This window comes from Phoca vitulina, unplaced genomic scaffold, assembly GCF_004348235.1.
Source record: "Phoca vitulina isolate PV1807 unplaced genomic scaffold, GSC_HSeal_1.0 scaffold2, whole genome shotgun sequence".
In the NCBI taxonomy this organism is placed as follows: Eukaryota; Metazoa; Chordata; class Mammalia; order Carnivora; family Phocidae; genus Phoca; species Phoca vitulina.
In genome coordinates, this window is record NW_022589705.1 from 93,894,483 (window position 1) to 93,917,375 (window position 22,893).

At 48.0% G+C, this 22,893-nt stretch overlaps 1 protein-coding gene across 2 annotated transcripts in view; it reads left to right on the forward strand.

Moving 5' to 3' along the window:
* Positions 1 to 12,486: 12,486 nt before the first annotated feature.
* Positions 12,487 to 22,893, forward strand: part of CTNNBIP1 (catenin beta interacting protein 1) — a 49,470-nt gene continuing 39,063 nt past the window's right edge. The window contains exons 1-2 of one of the 2 annotated variants that reach the window (XM_032393997.1): positions 12,523 to 12,543; positions 20,518 to 20,571. The gene's annotated coding sequence lies outside the window, so the exon portion shown is untranslated. Of the gene's footprint in view, positions 12,544 to 20,517; positions 20,572 to 22,893 lie in introns of both variants that reach the window. The other variant, XM_032393989.1, reaches the window with a different exon arrangement.

Genomic DNA, 22,893 nt, shown 5'->3' on the forward strand with positions numbered 1-22,893 from the left:
CATGTCCTGAGCCCCGTCACTCCATTTCTAGTCCTACTTCTGCCACTCTCTTAGGTCTGTCCCACTTTGTCAAGTTGCCTTCCTTATGAGAGGTGCCCTTCCAGTACCTAGAAGCCAGCAGCATCCTTATCTCTGAAGACAAGGGACAGGGAGAGGAATCCCAACAAAAAGAACTTGCTAAGTTTCTCTCAGTTCACTACACTTATTTCATCTTTACTACACTTTATCAACATCTTTCCCTGACTTTCCACTCTCCACCAAACCTAGCATAAAACCACTCAGGTATTTCTCTGGGTCTTCATTTCCTTATGAAGACTCCTGTGTCACATAAAACTTATATTAATTAAATTTGTATCTTTTCTCTTGTTAATGTCTTTTGTAATAGGGGTCCCATTCAACAACATTAAAGGGTAGAGGAAGGATAGTTTTCCTCCCCTACGGAAGTATTCCAACTTCCTCTCCATTTAATATTCTCTAAAACAAGACAAATGTTTTCAAATATTCATGTAGCTATTTTGTGAAGAGTGGCTATTAAATGTATAAATTGCTTTGAAACTGTGATGTAAGGAGCTGTATAAAAGCTAAATAATACCACTTTCATTAGAATAAAATATTTTAAATCTCAAACGTGCATTTTAAGAATACTAAATAAAATGGAGGCATTGTGTTTGGTTTGACTAAGGGAAGCTCATATTCATATTCTAGATATTTGAAGTAATGGGAAATTAAGATCATAAAATTAACTGGGAGTACCTAATGTGGGAAAAAGCCTACTTTTGTTACTTTTGTTTTTTCCTTTCCTGGAGGTGAGATAAATTACTTTTTCTGTTCTATTTCCTTTTAGTGATATAAGTTCTGCTAAGGAGATCTTATAATAAATAACCCAAGACATTCTACTGAAAGAATGTTACTGAGTTTATGGGAATATTTGTGTTAATATTATAGTCTGTCTCAGCAGGGTGTCATTAGCTGCAGAAATGGAAGGCATATTAAAACTAGCCTCTTTATCTTTTCCAGACTCTGCAGCCCCTTTAGCAGGCTGTTTCTATGTGTGTCTTACTCTGAAAAGAAATTAAATGGAAATTGCCTGCTCAAAGTTGTTTTTAAAAGTCTCATGTGTCACCTGTATGCTTGCTTGAGGACTCCCTGCCTCCTGCGAGCCTGTCTTCTCTTTCCTCAGAAAGCTTTTCTACTCATTAGTGAAGTAAGTGTCCCTTTCTGTTCTGTCTGTACTTAGCCACCAATTAGTAAGATGAGCAGAAATGCTCCCATGCTGAGCCTGTGCTGGGGGCACGGAAGAAGTTGACACTACTTCATGATGCAAGCTATATAAGCACCTTTTTATCTCCTAGGAGAGGTTCTCAATAGGTTTGGTCTACCCCCTGGAGCCTGGAGCTATTTCAGTCTCAACTACTCATTAAAGTCAACCTAAGATATTGCAAAAGCCTTTGGGTTCTTTAAGTGAATTGCCTCCACTTGAATTCAGCTAAGAATAGTTCACTTTTACTCCCCAGGGCTGCTTCCAACTTAACCTGAACTTTCCCCTCAGCCTTACACCCCACCAAAAATGTTGATGCCCATAACAAGCCTAGCTTGTTATTAAAGACCCAGGACAATTGCTATGAATACATGCCTAACTGCTAAAGCTGAGCCCAAGAATATGAGACAAGAAATCAGGGCTTGGTGGGGGGTGGGGGGGTGGGGGGGACAACAGATTTCCCTGCAAAAAATAATTTTTTTTAAATGCAAAAAATAGGGTGTCTGGGTGGCTCAGTCAGTTAAGTGGCTGCCTTTGGCTTGGGTCATGATCCCAGGGTTCTGGGATCAAATCCTGTGTCGGGCTCCCTGCTCAGCCCGGGGGGGGGTCCTGCTTCTCCCTCTCCCTTTGTCTCCCCCACCCCCACTCATGCTCTATCTCTCTCTCATGCTCTTTCTCAAATAAATAAAATATTTTAAAAAAATACAAAAAACAAAATTATATCTAAACATTGATCAGAGAGGGGCACCTGGGTGGCTCAGTCAGTTAAGCGTCTGCCTTCGGCTCAGGTCGTGATCCCGGGGTCCTGGGATCGAGTCCCACATCGGGCTCCCTGCTCAGTGGGGAACCTGCTTCTTCCTGTCCTCCCCGCTCTTGCTCTCTCTCTCTCTCGCTATCTCTGTCTCTCTCTCTTTCTCAAATAAATAAATAAAATCTTTAAATAAATAAACATCGATGAGAGTACATAGCACTATGCCAGAGCCATCCATCATAAATTAGGTACCTACTATGACTTTCTCTCCTCTCCATTTGGAGACCATTGTAGAACCGGTAGCTTTGGAGTAACTGGCAGAAGAGGGAGCGTTCCTGGGCAAGGTGGAGCCAGCCATGACAGGAAGAAACTCCTCTCATGTTTACATAGAAGTACATGCAAAAAGGGGTCAATTTGTTTCTGAAAACTTGTAAAATCATCATTGCATCCATAGATCCAGTGAAAAAATTGGGGTTGAGGACCCTAAACCATTCTGTGAATGATCAAAGTAGTTCTAGGCCAATATTACACCAATTTTATACCATACCCTACCTGTTAAAGGCTTTGGGGAAATTAAAGCAGTTGTTTGGGGGCTAAAGCAAGGTGGCTTAGGATGAGGAAAGCAATAGCCTCTACGATTTATTTGGTTTCCATCAGAATGGAAAATGCCTTGATCATCCCCACTTTGTTATGTTGGAATATTACTCACCATCCCACTGTTTTGGGCTTGGCCATGAGACTGCATGTGGCCAATGGAATTTTTATGGATATGACTTCTGGAGAGGTCTTCAATGTGCATCCATGGTTTAGCTTGGCACTCTTGCTCTTTTGTCATTCATCATAAGAGGAGTATGTCCTATGTAGCCTCTGGTCTGAGGAGAATGAGGAGACATGTGGATCAGACTTAATCCCATCCTGAAGCTAAAACCTGCTGATCCCAGCCCAAACCAGCAGAATCAGTCAACCCACAGCCTGAAGTAGACCCACACCAGGCCATTCGCAGACCCCTGAGCTAAAATTATAAATGTTTGTTTCTGCCATTGAGTTTTGAGGTGGCTTTTTACGCAGCAATAGACTGATACATCACGTTTTGAAAAAGATTTTAGGGCTGCTGGGTGGCTCGGTCGTTAAGCGTCTGCCTTCAGCTCAGGTCATGATCCCAGGGTCCTGGGATCGAGCCCCGCATCGGGCTCCCTGCTCCGCGGGAAGCCTGCTTCTCCCTCTCCCACTCCCCCTGCTTGTGTTCCCTCTCTCACTGTGTCTCTCTCTGTCAAATAAATAAATAAAATCTTTAAAAATAAAAAATAAAAAAGATTTCATTTATTTGAGAGAGAGAGCATCAGCAGGGGGAGGGGGAGGGGCAGGGCGAGAAGCAGACTCCTGGCTGAGCAGGGGGCCTGGGATGTGGGGCTCGATCCCAGGAACCCAGGATCCCAGGATCATGACCTGAGCCGAAGGCAGAGGCTTAACCGACGGAGCCACCCAGGCACCCCTAATACATCATCGTTGTTTTATTTTACTTCATTCTCCATATTAAAGCCATAGTTCTCTATTTATTTGATAGAGCACGTGCAAGTCAGTGGTAGGGAGGGCAGAGGGAGAGAGAGAGAGAATCTCAAGCAGTCTCTATGCTCAGCACAGAGCCCAATGCAGGGCTCAATCTCACTATCCTGAGATCACGACCCCGAGATCATGACCTGAGCCGAAATCAAGAGTGGGACGCTTAACCAACTGAGCCACCCACGTGCCCCATATTTCTCTATTTAAATACAAACCCACCATATCACGTCCTTGTTTAAACCTCTCAGTAGTTCTTATTTTGGAATAAAGACCAAAAGTTTAGCATGATCTATAAAGTGCTGTACCATCAGTGCCTGGCCTCTTTCCCATCACTCTGCACTCCAGCCACCCAGCCTTCTCTCAGTTGTTTGATCTCACCATGCTTTCCTTTCTCCCCATGACCTTTTTATGGACCGGTCCCGGTGTGTGCTAACCTCTCCTCCCCACCTTCTGCTTAGTTAATGCCTAGTTAAGTGGAAGCTTAAATGTTACATTGCCAAGGAAATTCTCCTTGACCCTAATGCAAGGTTAGATTCTCAATAATACGGCCTCACAGACTGGTGTATTTCAGCTTTTAGCACTTAACTATAGCTGCAGTGAATTATTCAATTGTGTAACTCATCTTAGCCATCACGAGGGCAAGGACGATATTTGTCTGATGTGCTGCTTTATCTCCTGCTGAGAGTGATGACATGCACCTGGGAAGCAGCTAATAGTTCTTGAATGAATGAATGAGTACAGAGACTGCTTGAACAGAAGTCAGGGAATAGGCCACATGTGATGTTGATGACGATCTGAATCAGTTCAACTAAAATATCCTGTAAGGACTTAGTGTAAGAGAGTGTGAATATTGGAACAAGGTAAAACAAAACAAAACAAAATAAACGAACAAAAAAACACCTGCAAAGGAAACAGTCTCTTGTTAGTCACAGAGCCAGGTTGGTTATAATAATAATGAGAGTTGATTTCTAAATGGGACTGAATGAGAAATGAAAACTCTGATTATAAGAGGAAATGTCATTAACCGAGGGACTGACAATGTGCGAAGGTTGGACTGGTTTCAACCAAGTGAAGGTAGTCCAAGAATTTGAAAATAAAATAAAACCTATGCCCTTTTGTATTCACAGCTTTTGGGTTCTTAGCTTTTTAAATCGTGTCACAGCTTACCTGAGAGAGAAAAACTGTTCTCAGTATCATGATATTTACAGAGAAAAAGTAAAACATACCAGGAATGACACGAGCTTTGAAATTTGAAGTGAAAATCTCATGAAGGTTTCAGTCCAAAGAACAAAGGAAAGAAAATCAGGGTGGAGGGAGCTTCAACTTTCAGGTTTCAATGAACCTGAAACCGCTTATGAACACGAAAGACATGTCTTCAGGGGAGCCTTGGAACTCACGGCCTTAGGATTCACTGGCATCTGCAAAGATCTGACAACCTCTTCCAGTCACCCCCGTGCGACATCCACCCCCCCTTCCATCACTGAAGGGAGCCTATGGAAGCCATTTCACTGTCCTGTTCCAGTTTATCAGCAACATACACAAATGTAAGCTAAGTTGTCTTTTCTTTTAAGGGAAAAAAAGTGGTAAGGAATTTTTTAAAATTCTTTAGCTATTAAGTATGTTGGTCTATTTCCCTTGGCTCTATAGCTTGTGCTAATTAAAATGGTTTCCACAGAGGATCCTAGAGTGCAGCTTCCTTTTTTTTTTTTCCTGCCTGTGTTGGCTCTCATGTTCTTTGCTTAAATAATTAATAATCATTACTATCTGTTATGCAGCATGTGGGAGAAGAGTGAGTAAATCTTGGATCCCAGGACATTTGCACCATGCCTGTCCCCTTTTCATAGGCTTTCACCTGAGGCTCTTCATTAGCTGACACCAGGGTGTACATGTGCCGCCCTCAGCCTTCAGTGTTTATTAACTATAAAAAAGAGCCCCATCTGATGCACCAGCTGGGGGCAAATACCTGCTGATGGGAAGAAATTTCCCGGAAGAACAGTAATGAAGAAAGTGAGGGGAGGGGGACGTGGAGGAAAGAAAACCACAAAGTTCATTTAGATTGAGCAATTGCTGCTGGACCAAAATGCAAAATCTAAGTGTCTGTCACATTACCCCAAAGCCAGGCTTCAGTGTCACAAATAGCAAAGGATTTCAGGAACTCCCTGACAAACATATGAATGTGAAACAGGAGGGTTTATAATCTCAGGTTTGAAAATTTCCGCTCTTACAACAGTGCAGAGTAGGAGCAAAGCTACACATATTTAATCAGAACAGGCCCCTCTATTTGTTTACAGCAGTAAACTACTGGGCAATCTGTGCCTCAACAGGGTGAGGAACTGCCTGTCAGGAATGTTCTTCAGTCTCACCCTGAATACATTGGTAGCATTGCAACATCTACTGATAGGAAGCCTGCTGGTATGCGCTGGGGGAAAGAGCTGTTTTACTGTTTATTCCCAGAGAGTAAAGGCTATTTGCTTTTAGGAATGGTAAATTTTTTTTTATTACTCATTTTGAGAGAGAGAGAGAGGTAGCTCGCACAAGCCAGGGGGAGGAGGAGAGGAGAGGGAGAAGGGACTCCCCACCGAGCAGAGAGTCCAATTTGGGGCTCAATCCCAGGCCCCTGAGATCATGACCTGAGCTGAAGGCAGATGCTTAACTGGTTGAGCCACCCAGGCGCCCCGGGATAGTAATTTTGGACGATAACCAGCAGGAGGAAAAAGGTGACAAACAGACTAGTATGCTTAAAGGGTGATAAGCTGAGTATTTGGATCCAGATTGGAGTCCTGTGTTGGTTTGTCTTTACTAGGTGATTAAAGTGTTTCTGCACAGGGGCGCCTGGGTGGCTCAGTCGGTTAAATGTCTGCCTTTGGCTCAGGTCATGATCCCAGGGTCCTGGGATTGAGCCCCACATCGGGCACCCTGCTCAGCGGAGAGTCTGTTTCTCCCTCTACCCTTCTCCCCTGCTTGTGATCTTTCTCTCTCTCTCTAATAAATAAATAAAATCTTTAAAAAATAAAATAAAATGTTTCTGCACAGACAAAATACATTTACAAGACATGTTGGTCTACCCTCAGCTAAAGAAATGAATAATCGTTTCTTCCTGTTGTTCCCAAGTGCAATACGAACAGAGTTCTGTGATTTAGGAGGATCTACCCATGCAGAAACCAACGCTCTGGGGACACGTTGGCAGAGAGCCAGATGCTCACAGCTGCACATAGCCCACTCGTGACACAAAATATGTATATTCACTGATCTACAAAATGCTTTCATCATTGTGTTTAATAATTCCTTATTATCTCCAAAGTAAAATTAGATGACAAGTCATCTGCAAAGCGAAACACAGGAGAATGGCGCATGACTGTGGCTCTCCTTGCCTGCTGTGCGCTTAGCCCCCTTATCACTCTGTCCTCCGAAAAGTTAGAGCTGCACCAAATGTAAACCGGAAGACAAACATCGGGACCAGAGCAAAAGACAAATTATCTTCTTTCTATCTTCCTGGAAATTATTAATTGATATTTAAAATGTGGTTCTCAAAACACAAAAAGAATGGGTTCTCGTTTTTCTTTACTACCAAACCTCGTCCTTATTTGGTACAAAGTCTCTTCCTTTCTTTCCCATCCTCGTTCTGTACTCGCTAAACTCCTAGGCAGGAAGGCCATCTTACGGGGTAAAACTTAAGGACCGCTTTTGGCAAGCCTACTTCAGAATAGCTCTCCTTCCCCGTAAGCCTGTGACTCCTCTGTTGTTTCACACGTGGCCTAAAATTTTGTACTGTTATAGTTATCCCTTTGGCAGAGAGGATAGAGATTTTTTTTTGGCCCCGGAAAACAAGTATTTAAAGATACATACGTGTCTGAGAGCACAGAGAGGCCCTCCCCAAAGCTGAAAGGATAAAATCCAGAATCATAAATGTGATGAGTGAAGAGTGAGGAGGGGTTGATAGCATTGGGGTTGGGGGTGGAGCTGGGCAAGCAGGAGTGGCTGCCCAGTGGAAGGGACAGTCCTGGGCAGGGTATCTACATGGGTTTTATTAATTTATTTATTCATGCAACAATATTTGGTGGGCATCTGCATGTGCCAGATCCTGTGTTAGGTGGGAGTGGTTTGCAGGGACGTCCTTGCCCTCCTGGAATGTATGGCTAGCACAGGTTAAGAAAATTCTCCTTGGGGCGTCTGGGTGGCTCAGTCAGTTAGGCGTCTGCCTTCGGCTCAGGTCGTGATCCCGGGGTCCTGGGACTGAGCCCAGTGTCGGGCTCCGTCCTCAGCGGGAAGCCTGCTTCTCCCTCTCCCTCTGCTGCTCCTCTTGCTTGTGCTCACTCTCTCTCTGTGTCAAATAAATAAGTAAAATCTTAAAAAAATAAATAAATAAAAGTCTTCTTAAAGAAGATCAAATATTCAGTCGTGTGATGAAGGGAAAAGTGGAGAAACCACTGAGGCAAAAGGAACTGCACAACTAGAGGTCATGAAGCACAAATTACCCTGTGATCAAGGAACAGAGAGAAGGCCTACGTGGGGCTGGAGCCCAGTCAGCAAAGCCCAGTTACAAGATCAGGCTGGAGCCAGATGACACAGGGCTTTGTAGCCATGCTAAAAAGTTTGAACTTCATCGTGAAAACGAAGAGAAGTCATTGAATAGCAGAGGACTGACAAGATTGGTACATTTTAAGGAGGACAATGGGGGGATGCCTGGGTGGCTCAGTTCTTAAGCGTCTGCCTTCGGCTCAGGTCATGATCCTGGGGTTCTGGGATCGAGCCCCGTGTCAGGCTCCCTGCTCAGTGGGGAGCCTGTGTCTCCCTCTGCCTGCCACTCCCCCTGTCTGTTTTCTCTCTGTCAAATAAATAAATAAATAAAATCTTAAAAAAAAAAAGAAAAAGAAAATGGATTGGGGGTGGTAGGGAAAGCCTGAAGGAGAGAGCATTTGGAAGTTACTGTTGGAGACAGGATGAGAGTTGATGATGGGTTAAGAGAAGTGGAGGTGGTGGGAAGTGGGGACATTCAAGAAGAGGTTTGGGGGCAGAAATGATATGGACTGGATATGAGGGATAAAGGAGACAGCGTGTCAAGGAGACTCTTAAGCTTCTGGTGCAAGCAACTGTGTGGAGTGTGGTGGCGGTTACTCAAGGTGGGGAGTGCTGGGAGAGAGGCTTATTTGGGGACCTATTAAGTGTGAGATGGTATGAACAGAGCTGGTACAAGGTCTACTGAAACTGTGGATGTTAGAGGTCTCTCTTCTTCTCTACCTGTTCCTTTTTCCTCCTTCCAAATATTGGTCCCTTTCTGTCTTGTAACATTGACTTATTCTTTCAGAATTTTCCATGTGGTGTGTGGAAGATGATACTAACATTTTCTAGGTCATATCCTTCTAGCTCTTGATCTAATGGGAAAGAGAGCTTCCCTTCATTTCTAATTCAGAAAGTTTTAGGGAATGGGTGCCTGGGTGGCTCAGTCGGTTAAGCTGCTGCCTTCGGCTCAGGTCACGATCCTAGGGTCCTGGGATCAAGTTCTGAGACCAGCTCTCTGCTCAGCGAGAAGTCTGCTTCTCTCTCTCTACCTCTGCCCCTCCCCCAGCTTGTGCTCTCTCTCAAATAAATAAATAAATAAAATCTTTAATAAAAGAAAGAAAAAAGAAAGTTTTAGGGAAGGACTCCAATTGGTTCAGCTTGGGACTGCTTCTTAGCCAGCAGTCAAGAGAATGTAGCACTTGACTGGTCCAGCTTGGGTCCCATGTCTCTCCTGTTTGTTTTTTTTGTGGAGAGGAGAGGGCAGAATACTGTAATTGATAGCCTCCTCGGGACCTCTAGGGGGTAGAGGGTAGGGAGGAGCAGTTTCCTAAGGGGAAGAGACAGTGCTGGACTGTCAGAACTAACAGATGTTCCCTACATCCTAAACCTTCAGTGTTTCATTCTAAGACCCTACAGATGGGTGGAGCCTGAGTTAATCCTGAAGTAATACTCTTGTCTAGAAAGGAAGAATTTTCCAGCTCGGAGCTGATAGGGTAGCTGAGAGACTGACTGTAATGATGAACTTATTGTAACTTTGAACTATAAAAACAATAGATTTATGAAAAATTTGAAAAAAGGAAAAGCATCCATTATTTCACATGGACACATTTTCATCTTCTGCCTCCTTTTCCACCTTTATCCTTATGCATATGTCTTTTTTTTTTTTTTAAGATTATTTATTTACTTATTTGAGAGAGAGAGCAAGAGCAAGGGGGAGAGGGAGAAGCAAGCTCCTCACTGAGCTGGGAGGCCGACACCAAACTTGATCCCAGAACCCTGGGACCATAACCTGAGCCGAAGGCAGACACCCAACTGACTGAGCCACCCAGGCGCCCCAAGCATATGTCTTTTATTTTTTATTTTATTTTTTTGAAGATTTTATTTATTGGGACACTTGGGTGGCTCAGTGGGTTAAGCGTCTGCCTTTGGTTCAGGTCATGATCCCAGGGTCCTGTGATCAAACCCCATGTAGGGCTTCTTGCTCAGCGGGGAGCCTGCTTCTCCCTCTGCCTGCCGCTCCTCCCTGCTTGTGCTCTTTCTCTCTGTATCTCTCTCTCTCTGACAAATAAATAAATAAAATACATACATTTTTTAAAAGACATATGCTGGGGCACCTGTGTGGCTCAGTTGGTTAAGCGTCTGCCTTCGGCTAGGGTCATGATCCCAGGGTCCTGTGATCCATCCCCCTGTCGGGTTCCTTGCTCCGCGGGGAGCCTGCTTCTCCCTCTCCGTCTGCCGCTCCCCCTGCTTGTGCTGGCTCTCTCAAATAAACAAATAAAATCTTTTTTTTTTTTTTAAGATTTTATTTATTTATTTGACAGGGCAAGACACAGCGAGAGAAGGTACACAAGCAGGGGGAGGAGGAGAGGGAGAAGCAGGCTTCCCGCGGAGCAGGGAGTCTGATGTGGGGCTTGATCCCAGGACCCTGGGATCATGACCTGAGCCAAAGGCAGACGCTTAACGACTGAGCCACCCAGGCGCCCCTAAACAAATAAAATCTTTAAAAAAAAAATGCATTTATACATTATGTCTTGAATACCAAGCAACTTGTTTAGTTTTAACTCATTTGTTTAAACTCAATATTTACATAATAATCTGAATGTGTACATTTTTTGCATTGGTGTGCTATGGGAAACTTGAAGGATCCGCTGGTACAGTGTGGGCAAATATTGGTTGAGCCCTTGCCGTGGACATAGTAGCCTGGATACTAATGGGGATACAGACATGACTAGGACCTATTTCTGGCCTTTGAGTTCATAATCTCATGACTTTAATTCTTTTTTTTTAAGATTTTATTTATTTATTTGAGAGAGAGAGACAGCGAGAGAGGGAACACAAGCAGGGGGAGTGGGAGAGGGAGAAGCAGGCTCCCCGCCAGCAGGAAGCCCGACGCGGGGCTCCATCCCAGGATCCTGAGATCATGACCTGAGCCTAAGGCAGACGCTTAACGACTGAGACGCCCAGGCGCCCCTCATGACTTTAATTTTATTTAAAGTCCACCTAATTTTGATAAAATATTCCTCAGTTGTAACTAAAATAGTTATGAACTCAAAAAGAGTAATATGGACATTACAAAATGTAAACACAATAAAGTAAAAAAAAAACTATTCTCGCATAAGGATGGGGAAGAAATGTGAGGGGAGCGGAAGAGGATGGGATGGAAAATAGGCGAAAGGAAAGGCTGGAAAAGCCGGGCAGGAGGGCTTCTAAAGTGTGGTTAGTGTAACACTATGTAACTGTTAAAAATGTTGAAAATGAGGCCACTCTTAAAGACACGCGTCCCTTTAAAAGGGAAAGTGGGTGTTCAAAGCATTTCATATTTTGCCCAAAAAGGGCTGTTTCTCCCTGTATCCTCTCCAGACAGAGCCATCTAGCAGATAAACATTTTAATCATGGACCCTTTCTCCCCAGGCAAATGTACTCCCCACGAAGATTCATGATGTTTTAAGTTGAACGGACCCACGGAGGCCCATTCCTGAGCTTTCTGGGCTCCGTGGATCCCAGGTTAGACAGGCGTCCAATTCAAGAGTGGGCCTAGCAGCTTCAAAGGTAGCTATGTTCCCAGTTCCACCGCGCAGGAAGACCACGCCTCGAAATGTTTTGCAACCTCGTCCGTTTCAGATTTTTAGGGGTCCTGGAGAAACCGGCCTCACCGAGGATTCCGCCCCGTCTGACCGCTCCCATTTTTAAACACAGACTCGTGTGTGGGAGAGGCCATTATTTTTACGGGATCTCTGTGCTTCTGGAGCAGCTAGGGACGGGCAGACTCGCTTCACCGCAGAGCCAGCTCCATCCTTAATCCGGGCTCCGCCCTCAGACCGCCTCCTCCTCCGAGCCCCTGCCCACCCTCCCCGCCCCCGCTCCGCTCCACCCCTTCGTTCTGAGCAAGGCTCGGCCACTACCCACGACCCTGTTTCCACCCGCCCATCTCGTGGCCCCGCCCCGGGATCCCTGGCCCCACCTTCTCCCGAGGAGCCCAATAAGCGTCCCCGCGCTCCCCCGAGCACCCTCCCCGTAGGCGGGAGGCCCCGCCCCATGGGCCGATTTAACCAATGGGCGCCCCACGGCCCCGCGGCCCCGCCCCACCCTCAGGTCCCTCCCCTGGCGCCCGGCCCTCCTTCCCCCCCCAAATCCCTCCCCCCAAACCCCGGGGCCTTGCGGTGGCCGCGCCTCCGCCGCCCGCGCGGAGCCAGGTGCCGCCCCCTCCGCCGGTCCCTCCCCCGGCGGCCTGGCGCCTCCCTCCCTCCCCGCCGCGGTGACTCACGGAGCGGGAGGCGGAGGCTCTGGCGGCCGCTCCCGCTGCTGCTGCTGCTGCTGCTGCCGCCGCCGCCGCCACCGCCGCCGCCGCCGCCGCCGCTTCTGCTGCTGCTGCCGCCGCCGCGGCTGCTCGGGCTGAGCGCGCCCCGGAACAGGCCGCCGCGCGCCGTGCGCGGACCCGCAGCCCCCGCCGGCCCGGCCGGGTCGGGCGGCCCAGGTAAGCGCCGAGGCCGGCCCCGCGCCCACAGCGCCGCGCCGGGGCTCGGGGGAGCCGCCGGCCCTTTGTCTCCCGGGGAGGGGCCGCGGAGGGCGCCCCTGACCCCTCTCGGACCCACGTGCTGGCCCCCGGCGCGGCGCCCTGGTCTGGGCCCGGCCTCCTCGCCCCGGCTGGTCGCCGCCGCCTCCCGCCGCTCGCCGCCCCCGACCCCGCCGCAGACCACCCTCCAGCCGTCCTCACCTTCGCCCCGGGGGCGCCTCCACAGGTGTCCGAGCCACCCACTCCGTGGTTCACCCCACCGCGTCGGCGCGGTTGTCACCGTCTGTCAGCACTCCAGGTCCCGTGCCCTCCTGACCGTCCCCTCACTTGCTCCCCACGCTCAGCATCCCGACCCTCCGTATAGAGCCCCTGCATATTTCCCCAAAGTAAATGCTGCCAAGGTCTGGCCGCTGGGCCGCCCTTCCTCTCTCTCGTGTGCCTGAACTGTCGCTTCCCCATTCCACTTCTCCCGGTGAGTGTTCCTGGAAGGTGCACATTGCGGGCACATGTTTCACCTGTGTGGCGGGTGTGCATATGTGAGCCTGCAAAATGAACCACTGGGAGCCCCAAACTGCACTTGTCACCTCCTTTTCGCCACCCCCACCCAACCACCTTCCTTATTCTTGAGCCTGGTAACCGAGGCACATAGATTGGTCTGGACACCCAACCTGTGTTAGGCCCCCATGCCTCCCTCTCTCTTGTGTGCTGAACTTGTCTGAGCAGTACCTGCGGTCAGGTTAGCCCCTGGGAAGGCGGGGGAGGCTTGCCTGGGCAGCAAATCAAGAGTTTTATGAATAATGAGATGTGTGGCTTGCAGCACCTCCTATCTGAGAATCTAAGTATGCTGTAGCTGTTAATTATTTTGTCTCCTGTCACTCAAAGAACGTAGGGAAGTGTGCCTGGCCGGCTGCTGGGTAAATTGAGGCATGGGCTGTGTCAGTATTGGACCTGGAGGCAAGTCAGAGTTTGTCCTGAGATTTTCTTCCCAAGTGCCTTGGATCTTAGCTCCCTGCTGCAACCACTGGGTTCTTGTTTCTGGTTTTGGGTAAATTGAGGCACGGGGTATGTCAGTATGGGACCTGGAGGCAAGTCAGAGTTTGTCCTCAGGTTTTGTTCCCAAGTGCTTTGGATCTTCGCTCCCTGCTGCAACTACTGGGCTCTTGTTCCTGGCTTTAGACCCTAAGTGGTATTCATCTTTTGGGCCATTAAAGTGTCCAAAGATACCAGTTTCCTCTGATTTAAAGCAGGACTTTGAATCATAAAAAAGGTGCTGGCTGTTAAAGGTCAGTGCGTCATTCATGGTTTTCTGGTGGAGTTAGTGGGCCTTGTAAATACAAGTTGCCTCTATAAGGTGGAGACTTACCCATCAGTGGTGAGTGCTATGTGACGTGCACCATGCTGAACCCTGGGGCTCCAGTGGTGAAAACAGACCCAGCCCCTGCCCGCCCGAAGCGGACACTCTAAAGAGGAGGGAGTAAACAAATAAGCAGACAAAATAATTTTAGTGGCGTTAAGTGCTATGAAGAACCAGTTTGGATCTTATTCCAAGTGCAGTTAGAAGCTGTTAGAGGATTTTAAGCAGAGAGGTGATAAGATCTAAGCTTTCAAAGATCTGTTCTGGCTGTTGTATAGGGACTGGATTGTAAGGCACAAAGGTAGAGGCAGGGATACCAGTTGGGAGATAGACGAGTGCACCTTCTGGGCAAGAGACGGTGGTGGCCTGGGGGACCAGGCTGGGGGTAGTAAAAGTGAAGTGAAAAGCAAAACTTCAGGAAACACTGACTCAGATTTATACGTCTAGCAGATAATTTCTAGATCATACTCAGGTTTAGTTCAGCTAACCTTGCTCAGCCCCATATTGTGAGCCACGTACTGTGCTAGACTCTAGGGATATAGACAAGAACAAGGTGAATAGGGAGTGGGCTCCACGTTATAACAATGTGCTCACGGAAGGGTCATCCCCTCCTTGATGGAAGAGGGTTTGTGGGTTTAAAAACCAGTTAGAGGTGGAGGAGCGCAGAACACACTGGGCTTCGTTCCCATATCTGGCTGCATTATTGAAATGAGAGTATTTTTATTGCCCTGCCGATGCTGTAAGATGTTGCTCAAAGAAATTGGGACTGTTCTCATGGTAGATGAGACGACCAGTCAGTGGCCATGTACTTGAACTATTAACCAGAATAAAACTTGATCTCTGTGCTGCTCACAAACTGTGCTGTCAGAACATGTGAGAGGCAGAGGACCTTGGGGGTTGTGTAGGCCAGCCCCCTCTTTTCTGGCTGGGGACCTGTGGCCCCTAGAGGCTATGTGACTCCTGAAATCCCATAGCAGTTTGTACATTTTTTAGTGGCACCTGCCAATTTCGACTTCTGTTTTAGCTCCAAATGTACCTGCATGACTCTCAGCTTTCTGAGGCTAGGATCTCTGGTGGATTCATCTTTGTGTCGCTCCCAACGTCAAGATCAGTGTCCTGCACAAAAAGTAAACTCATCAAATATTAGTTGACTTGTCTGGGTGTCTCAGCACCTAGAACTAGAAGCCAGGAATCCTGGCCCCGTCCTTGTCTTGTCATCAGACCACACTTCCCTGCAGATCCCTTCTCATCCAGGGTGCAGTACGGTGGTAAAGCCAGCCGTCTCCACCTCACTGAGCTCACAGAACAGGGCAGCCCCTCCTCGATGGATCTGCTCTCTCTCCAGCCCTGCCTATAGAGAACAGCTGTGGGGGCCGCTGGCCGAGTCCTTATTCAACACTCAGCAAAGCTGAAGTGTAGCTCTTTTTTTTTTTTTTTTAAGATTTTATTTATTTATTTGAGAGGGAGAGAATGAGAGAGAGAGAGCACATGAGAGGGGGGAGGGTCAGAGGGTGAAGCAGACTCCCCGCCAAGCAGGGAGCCCGATGTGGGACTCGATCCAGGGACTCCAGGATCATGACCTGAGCCGAAGGCAGTCGCTTAACCAACTGAGCCACCCAGGCGCCCTGAAGTGTAGCTCTTAATCAGAGCATGGACTTTGTGCCATGACTATCTGGGTTTGGATCTTGGTTTCTGCCATTATAAGCTATGTGACCTTCAGCAAGTAACTTAACCTCCCTGTGCCTCAGTTTCCCCATCTGTAAAATACTAATCCTTCAGGGAGTTGTTGGGAGGATTAAATTAGGTCATACCTGTCAGATGCTTAGAACAGCACCAAACACTTAGTATGTGGTTGGTTGAAGTAGTAGTTATCATTTCACTGTTATTTATCTGTTTCTTATTTGCCACCAGAAGCTCTTTGAGGGCAGAGATTTTGTCTTTTTTTTTGGTCTACTGTTGTAGTCCAGTGTCTAAACTTTGTAGGCACTCAGTAAATATTTGTTAAATTGAATGACGTATTGAACATCTTTATTTTTTTATTTTTTAAAGATTTTTTATTTATTTGAGAAAGAGAGAATGAGAGACAGAGAGCACGAGCAGGAAGAGGGTCAGAGGGAGAGGCAGACTCCCCGCTGAGCAGGGAGCCCGATGCGGGACTCGATCCCGGAACTCCAGGACCATGACCTGAGCTGAAGGCAGTCGCCTAACCAACTGAGCCACCCAGGCGCCCTGAACATCTACTTTATGCCAGGCCCTGTGGTAGGTGCTGGGGATATAGCCAAGAACAAGATCACCAGGATCCGTGGTCTAATGTAGATTATATTCTGGTGGGAGAGACAAATAGTAAATAGGTAAACAAAATAATACAGGATGGTGAAAAGAGATATGGGGAGAATAAAACAGGTCACTAAGATGGAGATGACTGGGATAGGGGTTGGGATCAGGACTCTAGCTCGCTCTCAGGAGGTGACTTTGAACGGGGACCCGGCTGATGGGCACAGAGGATAGCAGGAGCCATAAGTCCAGTGGGGCTGGAGTGTGGTGACCGAGGAGTTGACAGAGGCTGGATCTGTGGCCATGGTGAGGAATTTGGATCTTACTCATCAATTCTGAACAGTGGGAAGTCACTGCATGAGAACTCTTCCTTGAGGGTTCATGCTAGGAGAAAGAGCAGGATGCTAGCAAGAGCAGTGAGTGGGTTCTCCTTGTCCTGGGAAGGCTTTTGGAGGCCAGCAGGCTAGCAGTGTTGACTTTATTCCCATCAGGTTCCTCATTTCTCTCATTTCTGTGTGTGTGTGTGTCTGTGTGTGTGTGTGCGCGCGTGCACGCGTATGTGTATGTCCTGCAGATTCCTTTGAGCCTTCTTCCCCACACCCACACCTCCCCCCCCCACCGCCAAGAGTGAGGATAATCAGTTTCTTGAGTTGAATGAATGAGCATTGCCAGCTCATAGCATCTTGCCTTATACCGTGGCGTGTCGTATGTTCTCTGCTCTTCTCTGTAGGAGTTAAAGCTTCTTTTTTTTTTTAATTAAATACCTCTCCCACCTTTTTATTTTTTTAAAGGTTTTATTTATTTATTTATTTAGAGAGAGAGCACAAGCAGGGGGAGCGGCAGGCAGAGGGAGAGGGAGAAGCAGGCTCTCCGATGAGCAGGGAGCCCGATACAGGGCTTGATCCCAGGACCCCAAGGTTGTGACCTGAGCCAAAGGCAGATGCCTAACCAACTGAGCCACCCAGGTGCCCTGAGTTAAAGCTTCTTATCTTGGCAGTGACACTGAAATAACGGAGTTTTGCTGTTGGTCTCCATGTGTGCATCAGGGATGTCCACACACATGTATGTCACAGCATCTTTGTTGAGATTGACTGGGTAGCTGTCTCCCCCCAGCCCACCACCACTTCTCTTCCAGGCCCCTGCTCAGTATCACCTGGCCCTCTATAGAGGGTCTGGCCACACCTGTCACCCATGAACACCTGTTTAAGCAGGAACACGGTGCTACCTAGAAGGCGTTGGCTGTCTTTGGTCTGGGCTGAGTGCAGCTGGGAAGCTCAGCAGAGCACTCGGAGAAATGGCATTTAGAACCCAGGGGTTCGGTTGGCCAGGAATCCAGAGTTGGCCTCGTTAGACGGGGTGCTGTTGGCTGGCTTCTCATTCAGGCATCCCCCTTGTCAGTTGGTGTTCACGATGCCACTTGCTCTGCTAACCTTGAGGGGCCAACACACGTCAGCGGGGATCTAAACTTGGTGTTGCAAGTCACTTTCAGGCTCCTGGGACATTTCATTGGCAGAATCCAAAATGCCTGTTAGTCGTATGTCATCTGCAGCCTTGTAAAAACTAAGCCCAGGGTGGGTACAGCCCTTTTTTCAAGTAATTTTTTTTTCAATGAGAGTGATGTGTGCTCATTGAGAAAATGAATGAAAATGGCATTTTACGTACATTATCTCATTTAATCCTCACCCTGGTTTTGGAGATCGCACCATTAGTTCCATTTTACATGTTCAGACGCTGAGGCCCGCAAAGGTTAAGTAATTTGTTAGAGATCAAGCTAGTCAGGAACAGAGTCAGGATTCAAACCCAGGCAGTGTGTCTCCTGGTCACGAGCTCAGAGCCCCATGTCAGATACTGCTTCTCAGCAGAAACGGTAGAGAAGAGAAAAGTCTCTCAAGCCCGGCGTGGGTGACACTGTTCGGGTAGCGAGTTAGCTGACTGCCTGCTGCGAAGGGTTTGAATCCTATACCCTTTCCCTGTCTCATCTGACCTTGGGCAAGCTAATTAACCTCCCTTTACCTTACTTTCCCCAACTGTAAATGGGGATAATGATACTTGTACCTTCAGAGCTCCCAGGGGCATTGTGATGTTTGAGCCAAAGTGCTTTTGAACTTCTTTTATGAAAGGGCGCTGAGCACCAATTGCTGTTATAACTCGGTTATTAAAGACCCATTATGCCCTGATCCTCCATGAAGCCTTGTTAAAAGGGAAAGACAACAGTCCCCAGAGGGAGAGGTGTCCTTGCGTGGTGGACACAACTGGACCAAAGCATTGTTTTCCTCCTTCCGAAGTTTCGTAAGGATTGAGGGTCATGACTGTTTCTCCGTTTTTCCTGGTTGTGTCGTAGTGTATAAGCTTCTGTAAGCAGGTCTGCATGCCTCATAACATGATTGAGGACTACTGATGGCAAGGCAGAGAAGGGGGATAAAGGGCTTGGTTTCTAATCCTGGCTATGATGTCTTTATAAGATAAGCCAAAAACACAGAGATACCAAGAAGTGATGGCCTTCTTCCATTTGTCCTTCTTCCTACTCTCCTTCCTTCTAATGATTCACTGATTCAATTAATAAATATTTACAGAACTTTTATTACGATCTGGGCTCCATGGTAGGCACTGGGAATATTGTGATGAGCAGAGTAAAAATAGTTCTTCCCCATGCAAAGCTTATAGTCTAGGGCCAAGAGGCTTATTATCTAGATGGAGTCATGTGAATAAAGAAAGAATGTGTTGGTGAATGTTTTGAACTCTCAGGGAAGAGTGAGGATATAATTTCCAGGTGTACACGTTGGCTCCCCTGGGTACCTGCCCTAGGTGGGCCTTAAGGTGGAGGACTGTGTTTGGCTTCCCAGAAGAACAAGGGGAGAGTTAATAGATTAGAGCCCTTCTATGTCATGCTTAACAAAAGCTGCACTTGGTGTGGGCAGTAAGAACTCATTTCTACTGAAAGCCTCAACCCTTTGTTACTTGAGTTCAAGTCAGGAAGCAATGATCATAGGCTCTTCCCCAATTTTTTTTTTTTTTTTTAATTTATGCCACCAATCTGGTGCCTTTCTTTATGCCTTGTCTCTCCTGCCTGTCAGGTCTCCCTCTGCCAACTCTGGAAAGCAGGTATATGGCAGCGGGTGGGCTATGGCGCTAGTGCTTGGTGCTCTCCGGCAGGCCCACGGGGTTCCCGAGGGAACTGGTGCCTGTAAACACCTGTGTGGGGTCAATTTATACACAGTGGGGTGGGAGGGTTATTTCTTCCCCAAGTCTTCCCAGCATCAGGCCTCAGGATCCCTTCAAAGAGTGAGGTCAGGGAGGCCCAGCAGGTCATGGGAAAGCACACAGCGTTCTTCCTCTGTCCCTCCAGCAGGGTTGGGGTGGAGAGGGCAAAGGGCTGGCAGAGGCATCTGCCCATATTCAGAGTGAGAGGAAGACCCAGGACAGCATACTCCTGGGTGATGTTACTTTCACCCGGCTCCTAACATGTCACTGCCTTCCTGGGGCTAATCAGCTGCCCCTTCCGCCTGGGGGCTCATCACCATTTGCTGCCGGATCAGGAGGAAATGGCCGGCCTGGCAAGAAGACCAGGTCACTCAGTGTCCCTGGACTTTTTTTTTTTTTAAAGATTTTATTTATCTATTTGACAGAGAGACAGCCAGAGAGAGAATACAAGCAGGGTAAGTGGGAGAGAGAGAAGCAGGCTTCCCGATGAGCAGGGAGCCCGATGCTGGGCTCGATCCCAGGACCCTGGGATCATGACCCGAGCTGAAGGCAGATGCTGAACGACTGAGCCACCCAGGCGCCCCCCCCCCGGACTTCTTTAAGTGTGGCTGGAGCCCACAGTGACGCTGGTTCAGCCGGGAGAATGTGACCCACTTCCATGTCCTCTCCCACATGGAGAGCTGGGTGGGAGGCTTTTGGAGACCAGCTCCAATTAAGGTTTTTTTCAGGCCCGAGTATCTCCTGAGTATCCCACCCACATGTTTCCTGCTGCTGGAATCCTGTGGTCCGTGCCCCTGAGCTGAATAACAGCTCCAAGATAGATGAAGTTACTGCCTCATCATCCCGCAGTCCTGGATTCTGCAAGCGAGGCTTCCTGTGGGAGTCAGGATCCCTGTGGGTTCAAACACCTTTCCTGATGTGGGCCCCACCCTTGTTCTTCCTGCTAAATCACCAGGCAAACCAGAGGCCCGGTTTCCAAGGACATGGGTTCGCCTTGACAGCCCCCCTACCCAGACCAAGGCTCACAGCCCCCTGCTCCAGGCAGCCCTGGCTTCCCACAGACCCCTCCTGACCCTCGCCTCTCACAGAATGTTCTTCTGCTGCAGGAATATGAACTGAAACGTGTTTCGGACCTTCCAGGTTTCTTCTATTCTCTTCAGGTAGAGAACATTTGAATGATTTTCTCTTTGTGATTTTGTTTCTCCTGTGGGGATGGGGGGGTGGGTGGAAGAAGGCTGATTTATAGCCTTGAAGATGTGAAAACTACCAAGATGATTTGGGGGTTTTAAGCAGGTAAAAGTGGTAGTTCTGAGCCCCGGAATGATCCAATCGTATTTACAAAGGTGGGAGCAAAAGGTGGTAGGGCAACTGCCAAGGTCAGCTCGGGTAAGCCATGACCTCAGACCGTGTGCTCAGCTTCCCAACTGAGACAGAGACTGTGTCGTCTCCCCCTCCCCCTCGCCCCCCACCCGTGTCTGTCCCCGCTGTTGCCGCTGCCCAGGGGCCTCTCAAGGCACACGGCGTTCCTCCAGCCGATCGCTGGAGTTGGAGGAAGATGGGGTGCCGGTGATTTTTAGGAGGACGTGGTGGGGCCTACAAGCCCGCAGGTCGGCTCTGGGGGTGTCTCTCCAGGGCCCTGGCTCTGCTTTCCTGCACAGAGCAGCCTTCTGGAGCTCACGGGAGAGCGGAGTCGGCCAGGACAAGTACAGAGTCCTTCTGCACCCCCCAGGGTGAAGCGGCCGCTCTGCCCGAGAGGCTGTGTGCCCCGTCACCTCATTTTTGTCGCAGCTGTTGGCTGCCCACGTTCTGTCTCGTAGGGAGAGAAGAGGTTTGTTAGGCCTGAGAGCCACGACAGAGGAGCTTGAATGCCCCCCACTAAGCACTTCCTGGGCCGGCGGGACCACCCAGAGGAAGAGCTCTCTCTTATTCTTGTCTTCTGACCCCCTTCCCCTTCCTTTAAAAAATAGCATTCATTTCTTTTGGCCTGGGTCATCGAGACATAGTATAGAATTCAAAAGGCCATATAGTCTTCCTTCCTGGCTTCCCAGCCCCAAAAGAGACCGCTGTCAGCCAGTGTCCTGTGTCTTAACCAGAGACATTCCACATGTGTGCGCATGCTTCGTGCACAAGCGTGATCACACGCATGCCTGACGTGCCCTGTTTGTTTGCACACCTGTCATACACAGTGTTCTGCATCTTGTTTTTTTCACCTCACAATAAGTACTGGAACTCATTCTGTACCAACACCGTCATCATTGTCATCATTCAGCTAATACCTCTCGAGCACTTCTTGTGTGCTGGGTATTGCTTTCTTTTCTTTTCTTTTTTTAAATAGACTCCACGCCCTGTGTGGGGCTTGAACTCGTGACCCTGAGATCAGATGCCCCATGTGTGCTGGGTATTGTTAAAAGTGCTTTACTTATATTACTCATTTACTCACAAAAGTCCTGTGAACTAAGTACTGTTATTGTCTGCAGTTTGCAGATGAGTAAACTGAGGCATGGAGAAGTTAAGTTATATCTAAGGTCATTTAGAACTGTCTTACTCATTTTAATGGTTCCATGGCATTCTTTTGATTGGTTGTATTTTATTTTATTTTTTTAAAGATTTTTTATTTTATTTATTTGACAGAGAGCACAAGCGGTGGGGGGGGGCAGGAGAGGGAGAAGCAGGCTCCCCACTGAGCAGGGAGCCCGATGCGGGGCTCAATCCCAGGACTCTGGGATCATGACCTGAATCAAAGGCAGACACTTAACCAACTGAGCCACCCAGGCGCCCTGATTGGTTGTATTTTAATTTCTTAAAACCAGTCCCCTGTTGGTGAGCTTTTAAGTTTTCTGTCTTTTATTACTATTAACAAGGAATATTCTTATATACACATTTTTGTGCACTTAAGGGTATCTATAGGATAAATTCTAGCTGAGTTGCTAGAGCAAAGGGTGCATCTGTTTAGATTTGCAGTATTGTCGGGGCGCCTGGGTGGCTCAGTCGTTAAGCGTCTGCCTTCGGCTCGCGTCATGGTCCCGGGGTCCTGGGATCGAGCCCCGCATTGGGCTCCTTGCTTGGCGGGAGGCCTGCTTCTCCTTCTCCCACTCCCCCTGCTTGTGTTCCCTCTCTTGCTGTGTCTCTCTCTGTCAAATAAATAAATAAAAAATATTTAAAAAAAAAATTTAGATTTGCAGTATTGTCAACTCATTCTCATGGAGATGGTAACATTTTATATGCCCATTAAAACTGTATATGCCCATTAAAACTGTACACGAATACCTATTTCCCCCATCCCTTGGCAGAAGTTGTCAAACTTTTTTTTTTTTTTTAAGATTTTATTTATTTATTTGACAGAGAGAGAGAGTACAGGCAGGGGGAGCAGCAGGGAGAGAGAGAAGCAGGCTCTCGCAGGGAGCCCGAAGAGGGGCTCGATCCCAGGACTCCGGGATCATGACCTGAGCCAAAGGCAGATGCTTAAACTACTGAGCCACCCA